The sequence below is a fragment of the Orbicella faveolata genome, unplaced genomic scaffold (genome assembly GCF_042242905.1).
Source record: "Orbicella faveolata isolate gen_17 unplaced genomic scaffold, um_ofav_v1 contig_24, whole genome shotgun sequence".
In the NCBI taxonomy this organism is placed as follows: Eukaryota; Metazoa; Cnidaria; class Anthozoa; order Scleractinia; family Merulinidae; genus Orbicella; species Orbicella faveolata.
The window spans coordinates 30,340,961-30,353,785 of record NW_028301552.1 but is presented as its reverse complement, the minus strand read 5'-3'; the positions used below and the strand labels follow the sequence as shown (position 1 = coordinate 30,353,785).

General features: G+C 41.0%; 1 pseudogene; it reads right to left on the bottom strand.

Annotated features, from left to right (window-relative positions):
- Nucleotides 1-363: 363 nt before the first annotated feature.
- LOC149111274 (octopamine receptor beta-1R-like) lies at nt 364-2,812 on the bottom strand (annotated as a pseudogene).
- Nucleotides 2,813-12,825: the final 10,013 nt, after the last annotated feature.

Below are 12,825 nucleotides of genomic sequence, written 5' to 3'. Positions count from 1 at the left end.
TCCCCCGAAAATCTTGTAATAAATCTTTTATTGACCAAGCTTGACCATCAAGATGGCTGGATATTGGCCTCGTTCTTTTTACGCGAGTTTATAGACCTGGACACCGTGTCTGTCTGATAAAGACGGGAGAAAAGAACTTAGTCAATATCCAGCCATCTTGCCCTAACGCTCGGTCAATAACCCATATATATCACGTCTGACTATTTTTCTCATTATAATTACATTGCTGGTATTTTTCCTGGACATGTGTCGTACAGACAAAATGACATATTGATCTCCGACTGATTTGTTATCTCATGGAGTACCTATGCTAATTTTCAACAGGAAAAAACTGCAGGTTCCTTAGTTAGGATTTTGATGAAGTGGCGCTTTCTTTACAATTTATTAATTAATTAATGTCTACTCCACAAACCTTTACGAGGCATAATACTGTGTTTGTCAGTTAACGTTGTGTCTTCTTAAATTGTTATGACTTCGAGCGATGAAACCAATAGACAGTTAAATAATTATACAGTTTTTTTAATAACGCTTATAAACTGGCTTCTAAATTGCAATCGAAATAATTATATCAGTTACTTACACTGCAAAAGAAAAAAAAATCCACTATATCTTTTATTGTAAAATTGACATATTCCTTTGATTCTTCTTAACTTTCCTGTTGTGACTGCTAGTGGAACCATGACTTGGTATTTGAACACCTTTCGACTGCTACGCCAAATATTGGCTTTTGCACTGTAAAGTTTTTGAAAGATCCCTTACCCTAAGGGAAAGCTAATATTTTACGTTATGTAAAATATCTAAGAGGCTTAAAGTTCATAGAATGTTTTTAGCGTACCAGTTTTCCCTTTTAGGGTGTTCAGTGCCACCTTAAATTCATGAGATCTATAAGAATTCTCTGCTGCTTCCGAGTCAATTGTTATTCAAGTGACTAAGATTGTATTAAATGGAGAAAACTGTCCACAGTGACAACGTCTATCAAGTGCAATCTTCTTAAGTCCGTTTTCCGTGTCTTTCTTCAAAACAGCGTAAACCAAAGGTTCACCGCCGAGTTCATGAAGAACGTGAATAACTTCTTTTAAATTTGCAAACGCTACACAAAGTTTGAAAACGAAACAGAAGCAACGGTAGTTTCCTTCCATGTGACACAACACGAAAAGCAAAATAATTAACACAATCACTTTCAATGAAGCTGTCTTCTCCCTCTGCTTCTTTACTGTCAGTACATTTTCCTGTGGCTTGAAATTAAACCTAATCTGAGCCAAAAGCAGCGATTCCTTTCGAGAGATGTCTCTTGCTATAAAGCAAAGACGACCGGTGACAAATACAAACAGCACGCTTGGAATAAGCTGGAAGACTGATACTCTGAATGTCTCGAAGATAAACGTAAAAGAGGCATTGTTATTAGAATAAGTGAAAATTGAAGGTAATGTGAAGAGGACTAAAGGTGCGATCCAAGCTTAAGCCAGGGATATTATTAATCGTTCCCTGTCACGAATACCGCGTATTTTAAAGACACCGTAATTGCAGGGAACCTGTCTCCAGTCAAGGCACATAAGTTTGAAGATGAAGAATATAAGAAGCTATGGCTGAGTTTGAACCATAACCCCGTGTGATCGATGGTTAACTCTTGGAAGAAGTTTGAAATGAAAAGAGGAGGAAAGTAGGTGAATCCAACGCACAAATCAGCCAATGCTAGCGACAGGACAAACCAGTTTGTTGTAAAATGCAATCTTGCCCTGGTGATTATCAAGTACATTACAAGTGCGTTTCCCAAAATGGCTACGACGGTGAAGAACCAACCGAGAATAAAAAACCACATCTTCAGCTTTAAAAATCGATTTACGTAAAAATATATATAAGACTCTATCGCTGTGGATTCCGCTTTGGGCCGGTGTTCAAACAAGGTCCGAAGTTTTGTTGTCAAATCGGTTAATTAATATAAGGCAGCCTTCTGTTGTCAACTTTCTCAGGATTTCCAGGGTGTTAAAAACACAGATGTTGAAGTCTTTTTAACTGAAAAACGTTTGTGTTTCTTTTGGCTTGAATACGCTGTGGTGAGTAATAACAAGCCTGTGCAAGATTAGAGCGCATTACACAGTTCTAACACGCGCCTGTTTAGGGCCTGTGGAGTTTCCAGATAATATTGAGAAGCGCGGAATAAATTGTATTTTTAATTTATTTATATGTTTTATGTCGCCAGCTGTTCTTTGGGGTAATTAGTTTTTCCGCTTAAAGGTGTCAATAATTGCCAATATAAACTCCTAAGTTCTCAACTTGTTAGACAAGTCCACGTTACAACGTGGCTGTTAGAACACAACACTCAAGGACTTGCTCTTTTGTTAGACTCATTTTTTTTAAGTCAATTTTTTGCCGTCAAATTGATCGCGGCGTAATAGGACAAGAGTATTATTCTGTTAAACGAAGGAAGCATTTTAATGAACAGATCTGCATTTCTTAGTAGGTATTGCTAAGCGGTGGAAGGCTATGTCGTAGCTTGATTTTTAGAAATATCCTATCGTACTACGTCAGTGGTGTTATTCGCATTCTTTTACAAATAAAGTACAAATTAATGCAACAAAAATGAACATCCTTTAACCTGCTTGGACTTAAGAAGCCATATTATATGGTTGGCTCCGTGAATTGGCAAGATGAACCAAATCCTGCACTATGATATGCTACCCGAGCAAGCAAGATGGCGCTATCTTGCCCGCTCGGGACTACCCACTTTGTTCCGCAAGAAACATTTCCCCAAAAATCTTGTAATAAATCTTTTGCTGACCAGGCTTGATCCGTTCAAGATGGCTAGATGTTGGCCTCGTTCTTTTTTTGCGAGTTTATGGACCTGGACTCCGTGTCTGTCTGATAAAGACCGAAAAAATGCATTCGGTCAATATCCAGCCATCTTGCCCTAACGCTCGGTCGATAGCCCATATATGTCATGTTTGACTATGTTGCTCGCTATATTGTTTGTATTTTTCCTTGACGTGTTTCGTCAGACAAAATGACGTGTTGATCTCCGACTGATCTGTTATCTCCTGGATTATCTATGCTAATTTTCAATACAAGGAAAACTGCAGGTTCTTTAGTTAAGGTTTTCATGATCTAGCACTTTATTTACAATTGATTAACTAATGTCTACCCTAGAAACCTTTACGAGCCATAATACTGTACTTGTCAATTAATTAACGTTGCGTTTCGTTAAGTTGTTATGACTACGAGCGATGATACCCCAAGACATTTAAATATTTGTACAGTGTTTTTCGTTAACGCTTAAAGTGCACCTAACCCCCCAAATTTTTTTCCCGAAAACTAATCTACTTGTTATTTGAAATACTTCTACGATAAAAATTTCTGGATTCGGTTAAATCCTCGATTTTCTGTGCCCCGACGAAATCTCGAAAATAGCTTCAAAACACCGCCATTTTGTTTCACGACCGAGTTTGAGGAGAATGGGTCCAGCGGCTGTTGTGACGTCTACCCAGGAAGGTCGAATATCTCACGTCCTCTCATTTTCTTCAGGATGGTGCAATACACATTCGAAAAGTGCACAGAAATACCTTCCAGAGGTGCTATCGGCTGTTGCAGCAATATCCCAGATCTAAAAAAAGATATACTGTACAATTTACTGGCGACGATCGGTCAATGGTACAATGAAGACATAAACGATGGTTGATTTTGTTGAACCGAAACGAGCGAACTGAGTCTGTGAGAACCATTGAAGAACTCTCACTGGAATTTGTTCCGCAGGCTTTCAAACGCTATTTTCAAAATTTTCTGCTTAAAGCCAACCAGCAATTTGCCGAAATACTACCGACAACCTATATCTTCCAATCCTGCAGTATTTATAACTTAGCCGGCAAAGTTGTGTGATCGATGAAGAACCTTTACGACCAAATATAGTAATATGTAAATAGGTCGCAGCTATACGCCGCCAACCATCACTTAGTTCTCGTTCGATTTAGATAAAAGTCGAAGATTAATCCTTTAGAATTACATGATAACAAAATTGTTACACTCACAAAGTTTTTCGAAGGCTTGGAAATCAGCAGTGCGACAAACATTCTATGCAATAGTGTCAAAAACATGACCGCGTAACATTCATTATCCGACGAATTTCACTGCGAACTTTGAAAAAAATTTACACTGGTTATTTGGAGTTACGACTTAAAACGTGTGACAATGTGAAATGGGTAATTGTATAAAATGTTTCCTTCCCAATTCCGCCTTGCTTCCCGCAGCTTCAAAAATACAGGTCCAAACAATTCTACGATTTTCAATCGATCGAAGCCAGTGTTTTGGAGGTCATCAAGTCTCGAAAACTGAAACACTTGCGTCGCTCTTATAAACATGAAGCATTCCAGAAAGTAAAACACAAACTGGACTTTATAGAACAACCATACCTTGACAAATACATTCTCGCGAAGGACAAATGTAAACGGGCTATAAACACGCGTAGGAGTCTTGTGTTTAGCTGACGAAATTACCATCCAAAGCAGTCCTTGAGTTTTCATTCCTGCTTTTCGTTTGCCTGCTCCTCCACTTCGTATCTAGTTTTCCATTCCTAATATACAAGCAGCTCGTCCGCAAAGAAATTTTCCCCGTCGTCGCTTGAAATGTTGCAAATTGTTCTCAAAGCTCTAAGCATGCGCAGTGAGTTCACGGTTGTCGAACGTGCTCGATCGAAGTTTGTTTCGGTGTCTTCCGAATCGAAACCTAACTCTGACTCCAGTGACGAAAAAGAAATGATTCTGGAACAAAACTTGGACGTTTTAGTCCCAAAATATATTGGAACGATTAGTTTTGTTTTCCATTTTCTCGAGCAAATACAGAGAGCTGACTGAGGCGCCATTGTGTTTGGTTCCTGGGTATGGTGTTCCATCCCCGCCAAAAATCAACTCTAGCACTCGACATCTAACTTTAGCCCTCAACATCCAACTTTATATCACTCAACATCCAACTTCATAGCTCTCAACATTCAACTTTAGCACTCAACATCCAACGTTAGCCATCAACATCCAACTTTAGGCCTCAACATCCAATTTTAGGGCACTCAACATCCAACTTTAACAATCAACATGTAACTTTAGCACTCAACATTCAACTTTATAGCAATCAATATCCAACTTTAACACTCAACATCCGACTTTAGAACTCAACATCCAACTGAAGCCATCAACATGAAACTTTACCACTCAACATCCAACTTTAACACTCAACATCCAACTTTACCACTCAACATCCAACTTCGGCAATCAACATCCAACTTAAGCAATCAACATCCAATTTATCAATTTCGAAATTATCCTGTCGAAATGGTTTGATATTTTTATTACAAGGAACTTCTAAGCTTATTGTTCAATCGAAGTTAACCTTTTATTAAGGATTCAAGTTTGAATATTTCATTCCGACCACGGGCTTTCGTTCATTCAGCTTCGTAAGTCGAGCTTTCTAAAATGTACAGTCTCTGCGAAATGTTGACTTCAGCTTTGCGAACGGCGTACAATTTCCGCCAAAAAGTGTCAAATGTCAAAAGGTTACGTCACGTCCACAAGGACCTGGATCTGGTGGGTCAAAATGGCGGATTTCTGCAGTGTTGTGCAAGCCATAAATGACCTGGTTGTGAGGATCGAAAGATTGGAAGATTCTTGCGAAATCGGGTCGATAGTGTTAAGATTGGATTATATAAATAGGATGCTGGTTAATCTCGATGTTCCTGATGACATTGTGAACGTAATGAGTGGTCTGTACGAGACTATTGTGGCCATTGAAGCAAATCACAGCACCCAAGCTCGTCATGGTTATCAGGGACAGCTGCGTCGTACTGGGGTTCGAGGACGACCTTCGTTTCAAATACTCCAAGAGCAATTATCCTTTCTCTTGGACCAGGGTTTCAAAGTGTCGGAAATCGGCGTTTTGTTGGGTGTAGGACAGAGGACTGTCGAAAGGAGAATGTCAGCGTTTGGCTTGAGTGTTTCTGGTGAGAGCTTTTAAGCTTACATGTAAAAGGTTTTCTCTTTATTTTTTGTGATATGTAGTTTACTAGGTTGGAATTAGTACTATTACCACGAAGTCCTTTTCTGTTGCTGTTGATCGTTAATGCCATAGTTATTTTCTTGCTCACTATCACTATCACTCACTATCACTAAGCTTACATGTAAAAGGTTTTCTCTTTATTTTTTGTGATATGTACCTATACTTTGAAAGTTTACTAGGTTGGAATTAGTACTATTACCACGAAGTCCTTTTCTGTTGCTGTTGATCGTTAATGCCATAGTTATTAACTTGCTCACTATCTGCTGATGGCACTCCAAAGTGCTACTGTCCATTTGGAATTGAATAGTGGCATCTCCCAGACCGGCGTTCAACAGCGCGGTCCTCTCTTTGACCGCAGTTGGCGGTTTAATAGCGTTGGCCTGGGAAAGACAAAAGAACTCTAACGTGCAGGTGGGGATCCGCTTGCCTTTCCCGCGACTAGAGCCTCTCGTTTTTCTGTCAGCTCCCCTCACGAAAGCATTCTTTCCTCTTAAAGAAAAGAGCCTCCTGTGCTCCTGTGCAGCCTGGTTCGTGGTGATAGGCGGCTGCATCCCTAGATCCAGCTGACTAGTGGACGGTGCGACAAGGGTGGTTGATCCGGGGGAGCTCGTACGTACGGAATGCGACCCTGGCAGTATTCATGTACAAGTTAAAACAGATCAAGTGTGAACAAAATGCGTCAAAGGAAATGAAGTATAATTATTCGAATTGAACGATAGTTAAAAGGACCAACAGTATTAAAGAGTTTTTTCCTAATTAAGGGTGAATTTGTAATAGAACCGTACACTCTTCCAATGCTTATAAAAATAACCCATTTGGAAAACTGATTTTTGCACCTATCCCTTTTGTTTTTTTTCATTTAACATTGTAGTTCTCCATAGATCATATATTTCTTTTACTCAAGGACTACAAAACTCAGATATTTAACTTTCTTTGGAGCATCCAAGCGATCGCAGTTTTAAGTAGTCATAGGGGAATGGGGGCGGGGTTTGGGGCGTCGGAACCTCTCCCCTCCTCTCTCGTCTCTTCCCTTTCTTCCCGCTCTCGCTTCGCCCCATCCTTGAATAGAGAGCGTGTTCACAGAATACATTACTAGCAAATACCACAGGTACGTTATGTCTGTTGGCGACTGTGTGACAATTTAAAAGACGTGGTGGGAAAGCGCGAAAATCGTTCGAAATCGCTCAAAATGTTAAATGACGCTGTCTAACCCTATGAAATCAAGAATCGAAAAACATCCAATGGAAAAAGTCAAGAAATTGTGATGTTATAGAGGATAAATAAAGAAGACAGAACTTTCCAAGTTTTAGGCCTGTGCGTTTCCCCAAACTTCAGCCGAGTATTCCTCGAAATGTTTCGCAGAAATTAAGAGCCCCGTATGAAAACGCACAAACGGTGTATATCCGTGGTACATCTGGAACTTACTCAACTTACTTTGGCTATATAGGCGGCTGATTATCTGTACTGAACAAACAAGCATTTACATAAGCACTTTCCCGAATGCATTGACTTCTAAAACGGCTCAAAATCATGAGATAAGTATATATTTTTCAAGAAAATCGATCGTAGCTTTGTGTCACGCACCGCTGTAAACTCTGAAATTCAAAATGCTCTGGTTTTTAAACGAAGCACGCCATTTAGCTGTAAAATTGTAAACAGATATAAGTTTAGCGCCTCTTATGCCTAAAAAAGTCACGCAGTCACCAACGCACACGGTCACGTAGACGGTTGCTTCGCCCTTATGAAACCCATTGATTTATTTTACACGTGGCGTACACACCAATTTCCCCTAAAAGTGAACCTTTTATCATTGTTTCTGGAAGCATAATGATCTCACTTGTGGGTCGATGAGGTACGTGGTATGCACGCAAAAAAGAAAACAAATCAATGGCTGTTTTTACTGGTACGATCGCCAAATCACGTTCTTACCTTGACTCGCGGCATGAGACGTGCCGGTTCGACTCATTTCATCTAGTCTCTCAGCTACTCGACGCAGAGCGTCTTTCACTGCATCCAGTTGACCCTGTTCGTTATTCATCTCGAATCGGATTCGATCAATGTAGCGGGAACAATTGAACAAACAACTAATTGAGAATTTTTGTAGACTAATCGGTCGGTGTATTAGCTTGTGTGAGCTTGGATCGAATGGTCCGTTCTGGCGGGAAATCAAAGGTCACCTTTGCGGATGTGACGTAACCTTTTGACATTTGACACTTTTTGGCGGAAATTGTACGCCGTTCGCAAAGCTGAAGTCGACATTTCGCAGAGACTGTGCATTTTAGAAAGCTCGACTTACGAAGCTGAATGAACGAAAGCCCGTAGTCGGAATGAAATATTCAAACTTGAATCCTTAATAAAAGGTTAACTTCGATTCAACATTAAGCTTACAAGTTCCTTGTAATGAAAATATCAAACCATTTCGACAGGATAATTTCGAAATTGTTAAATTGGATGTTGATTGCTAAAGTTGGATGTTGATTGCTGAAGTTGGATGTTGAGAGGTAAAGTTGGATGTTGAGTGTTAAAGTTGGATGTTGAGTTCTAAAGTTGGATGTTGAGTGTTAAAGTTGGATGTTGATTGCTAAGAAGTTGAATGTTGAGTGCTAAAGTTGCATGTTGATTGCTAAAGTTAGATGTTGAGTGCCCTAAAGTTGGATGTTGAGGCCTAAAGTTGGATGTTGATGGCTAACGTTGGATGTTGAGTGCTAAAGTAGGATGTTGAGAGCTATAAAGTTGGATGTTGAGTGATATAAAGTTGGATGTTGAGAGCTAAAGTTACATGTCGAGCGCTAAAGTTGATTTTTGGCGGGGATGGAACACCATACCTGGGTAGACGTCATCAGCAACCGCCGCCCCAGACTCCCTAAAACGCGGTCGTGTAATACTTCAGGCGCGACTTTGAAAGGGCATAGAAAATCGAGGATTCAACCAAATTCAAAAATTTTTTCGCCCAAATACTTTGAATAACAAGTGGATTCGTTTTAGGGAAAAAAAAATTTTTCGGTTAAGTGCACTTTAATTGTGAACTGCTTTTGAAGTTGCAATCGAAATAATTATATCAGTTACTTACACCACAGGCGGCCCAAGCTCAGAATGCGAGGAGGTTTTTTTTTTTTTTTGATCTTTATGCGCAACCTCGTTCCCAGGGTCTCCCATCTTACCGCCCCCTGGAGCGAGCGAAGAGAGACCCTGGTTGGGTCTGGTCACGTGTCTCCCAGAATCTGGGAGATGACAATTAAATTATTGAAGGGATGGGCGGCCTAGTAGGAATTTTGTCTATACTTAGCCTACGGGAGTTCGGGAAGTGTTGTCACCAAAGTAAACCAAGAACGATATAATGTTCTGCAACAATGTCCGGCGTTAATATTCTGCAAACGCCAAGGAAAACTTATCCATCATCTGATAGCGGAAATCCAAGTCGCTGATGGTTGTTACATATTGTAAAAATCTCCTCACGAAGGCGAACGGAGAATTACACACCGCAGCCGAGGCTGTGTATGGAAGATGTTTGACTCATCTTTACCTCAGAATGAAGTGTAGGTCTTGTTACGGGCGATTAAATAATTTTAGAGAATTCAGGGCCTTTTAGATGATCACTAAAAGCCAAACTCACTTCGAAAGGAGAGAAAGGGTGAAAAGATTTATTGAAGTTTCACCGCGTCGTTGGCGCCCCGAACTTTGCAGAGCGCGAAGGATATAAATACATCGAACTCGTCGCGGTATGCATTTCGTCGTCGTTGCTGATAAGATGGATTTATCTTCGAACGAAAGGAGGCTAGAAAAGAAAAATGTAATGTTTATTGTGTCGTTAATAAATTAGTGTACGTGACGCCAACGGTTCGAGAGAATTGTGCACATTTTCATTTAATTTTCGATCTCTCGACCTTTCTTTGCTTCAAGCGTGTTTCTGAGGGGCATATTTTGTGCCGTGTTATCAGAAGAAATGGAAATTATAAGTAGAGCGGAGTCGTTTGATTATGTTACAGCATATTTTTAGAGGTCGTAGGTTTGCATGGTTTCCGCTGTTAACTGCACGTCGCTTCTCAGAGTTTGACACCTCTGTAATTTGCCATGCCATGCTTATACTTTGTTTAGGTTCGTTTCTATTGCAAGATATGTTTTAAGGCTCTAAGTATTGGCTCTCCAGGGACAAAGATTAAAATATTCCGTGAACATATTGCTTACTTGCATTCTATATTGTGACGCCGCAGGTGACGCCGGACCCGGCTATTTGATTACAACTGTTTGCAAGCACAGTGCGTTGCACGAATATCATATTAGTCTTCGTCCAGCTTTTCTTCAGAGACTGCCGTAGCTTTACTTTGAGAAAGCTATACGTTTTCCTAGCGACGTTCTTATGTTTTTTGCATCAGTTTGATCGAGTGCATTCAAAGGGGAAACAACAATTACTACGGGATGAAATTGCGCTGCTCGACGTCCACAGTTGAAATATGACTGACTTTCCATAAATCCAGTGGGTAAGACGACAACACTGAAAATCACGACCACTAAATTGCCTCGAGACAGACTTGCTTAACCATTAGGTAAACGTTGGAACAGATATTATTCGAAATTTCAGCCTGAAAGCTAAGTACTGATAAACGCCGCGGGTAATGTGGCAGTCGCAGCGTGCGACAAAGCTCAACGCGACAAACTGCTGATTACAGAGGACCCCTCCCTGATGTTCTCAATTGTCAAAGTGGCACGTGACCAGACCCAACCAGGGTCTCTCTTCGCTCGCTCCAGGGGGCGGTAAGATGAGAGACCCTGGGAACGAGGTTGCTTTATGCGAACGTCCAGCGCGCGAAACGTGACACGGTTACCGCCGACATCTACTATTACATAACGACCGAGTTTGGTTACGCGAAACGTGACCTTCGCCTTGCAGTATGTGGTGGTGTTGTGTTACAACGGTTTGAATTTATAAAGGTTTGTACGGGGAAAAACGGTAATCGACATTATCGCTGAAATTTTGGTATTTTTGCAATGAAAATGACTCACCTCAATGCCTTGTTGTCTTTTCTATTGTCATCTCGCTTCTCAGCTCGATCCGACGCCTTTTAAGCGAGTTATCGCTTAATAGTTTTCCTCTACTAAGAAAGAGTAAAGGCTACACACTCGATTCTGGACTGACCCCCGCTCGAAGCGAAAAAAGAACACTGAAATCCCGCCAGCCGCCCCAGTTCCTCCGCAGAATCATAGTACAGGTTTAAGCGCTCCCTTGCAGTTAAATTCCAAGCCAAATTCATCTCCACAGCGCACGATACAAAGCTCTGAATCGAAGAAAGCTAACCATCCGGAATCAGTGATCATGCTGCCGACACCATTCGTGGACACATTCGAAACCCGAGCGGAATGCCGGGCTAACAAATTGACCCTGACCAGGGGAAGGGAGCGCACAGTTCTCGACAAGCAAGGTACTTTGCGCCACGGTCCCCTGGGAAGATTTTTGTCCAGGCCGCCAACGGAGCATTGTTGTGACAAGCCAATCAAAGCAACGACTAGACGTGTTTACAAATGTGAGATACTTTAATAACTGTCAGAGAAAACCCTTTACGCGATCTCGAATAGATAAATCTGTTGGCACTGTCCGTACTGAAAGCTGTTTCAAATATTTTCTTTGCTACGGAAAAGTACACCGATAAAGAACAAAATTTGATACTGAAAAATTGCTAAATCTAGAGTAAGACATAATATGACTGTGATGTAGCAAAACTAAAGCAAATTTCCTTAGCTATTATGACATGTGCCGCGAATATTCAGTAATATTCAGTGCACACTAACATCTTGGCTAACGACCTTCATTCCTCTACACTTTGCAACGCAGTATCTCCACAAACAAACTGTCTATTTCAGATCTTCAAAAGATCTTAACATAAACTCGATGAGCTCTGTTGATGATAGTGATCCACGAAGATTTATCTATTCGAGATCGCGTAAAGGGTTTTCTCTGACAGTTATTAAAGTATCTCACATTTGTAAACACGTCTAGTCGTTGCTTTGATTGGCTTGTCACAACAATGCTCCGTTGGCGGCCTGGACAAAAATCTTCCCAGGGGACCGTGGCGCAAAGTACCTTGCTTGTCGAGAACTGTGCGCTCCCTTCCCCTGGTCAGGGTCAATTTGTTAGCCCGGCATTCCGCTCGGGTTTCGAATGTGTCCACGAATGGTGTCGGCAGCATGATCACTGATTCCGGATGGTTAGCTTTCTTCGATTCAGAGCTTTGTATCGTGCGCTGTGGAGATGAATTTGGCTTGGAATTTAACTGCAAGGGAGCGCTTAAACCTGTACTATGATTCTGCGGAGGAACTGGGGCGGCTGGCGGGATTTCAGTGTTCTTTTTTCGCTTCGAGCGGGGGTCAGTCCAGAATCGAGTGTGTAGCCTTTACTCTTTCTTAGTAGAGGAAAACTATTAAGCGATAACTCGCTTAAAAGGCGTCGGATCGAGCTGAGAAGCGAGATGACAATAGAAAAGACAACAAGGCATTGAGGTGAGTCATTTTCATTGCAAAAATACCAAAATTTTAGCTATAATGTCGATTACCGTTTTTCCCCGTACAAACCTTTATAAATTCAAACCGTTGTAACACAACACCACCACATACTGCAAGGCGAAGGTCACGTTTCGCGTAACCAAACTCGGTCGTTATGTAATAGTAGATGTCGGCGGTAACCGTGTCACGTTTCGCGCGCTGGACGTTCGCATAAAGATCAAAAAAAAAAAAAAACTCCTCGCATTGTGAGCTTGGGCCGCCTGTGCTTACACAATAAAAGAAAAACTCCATTAAATA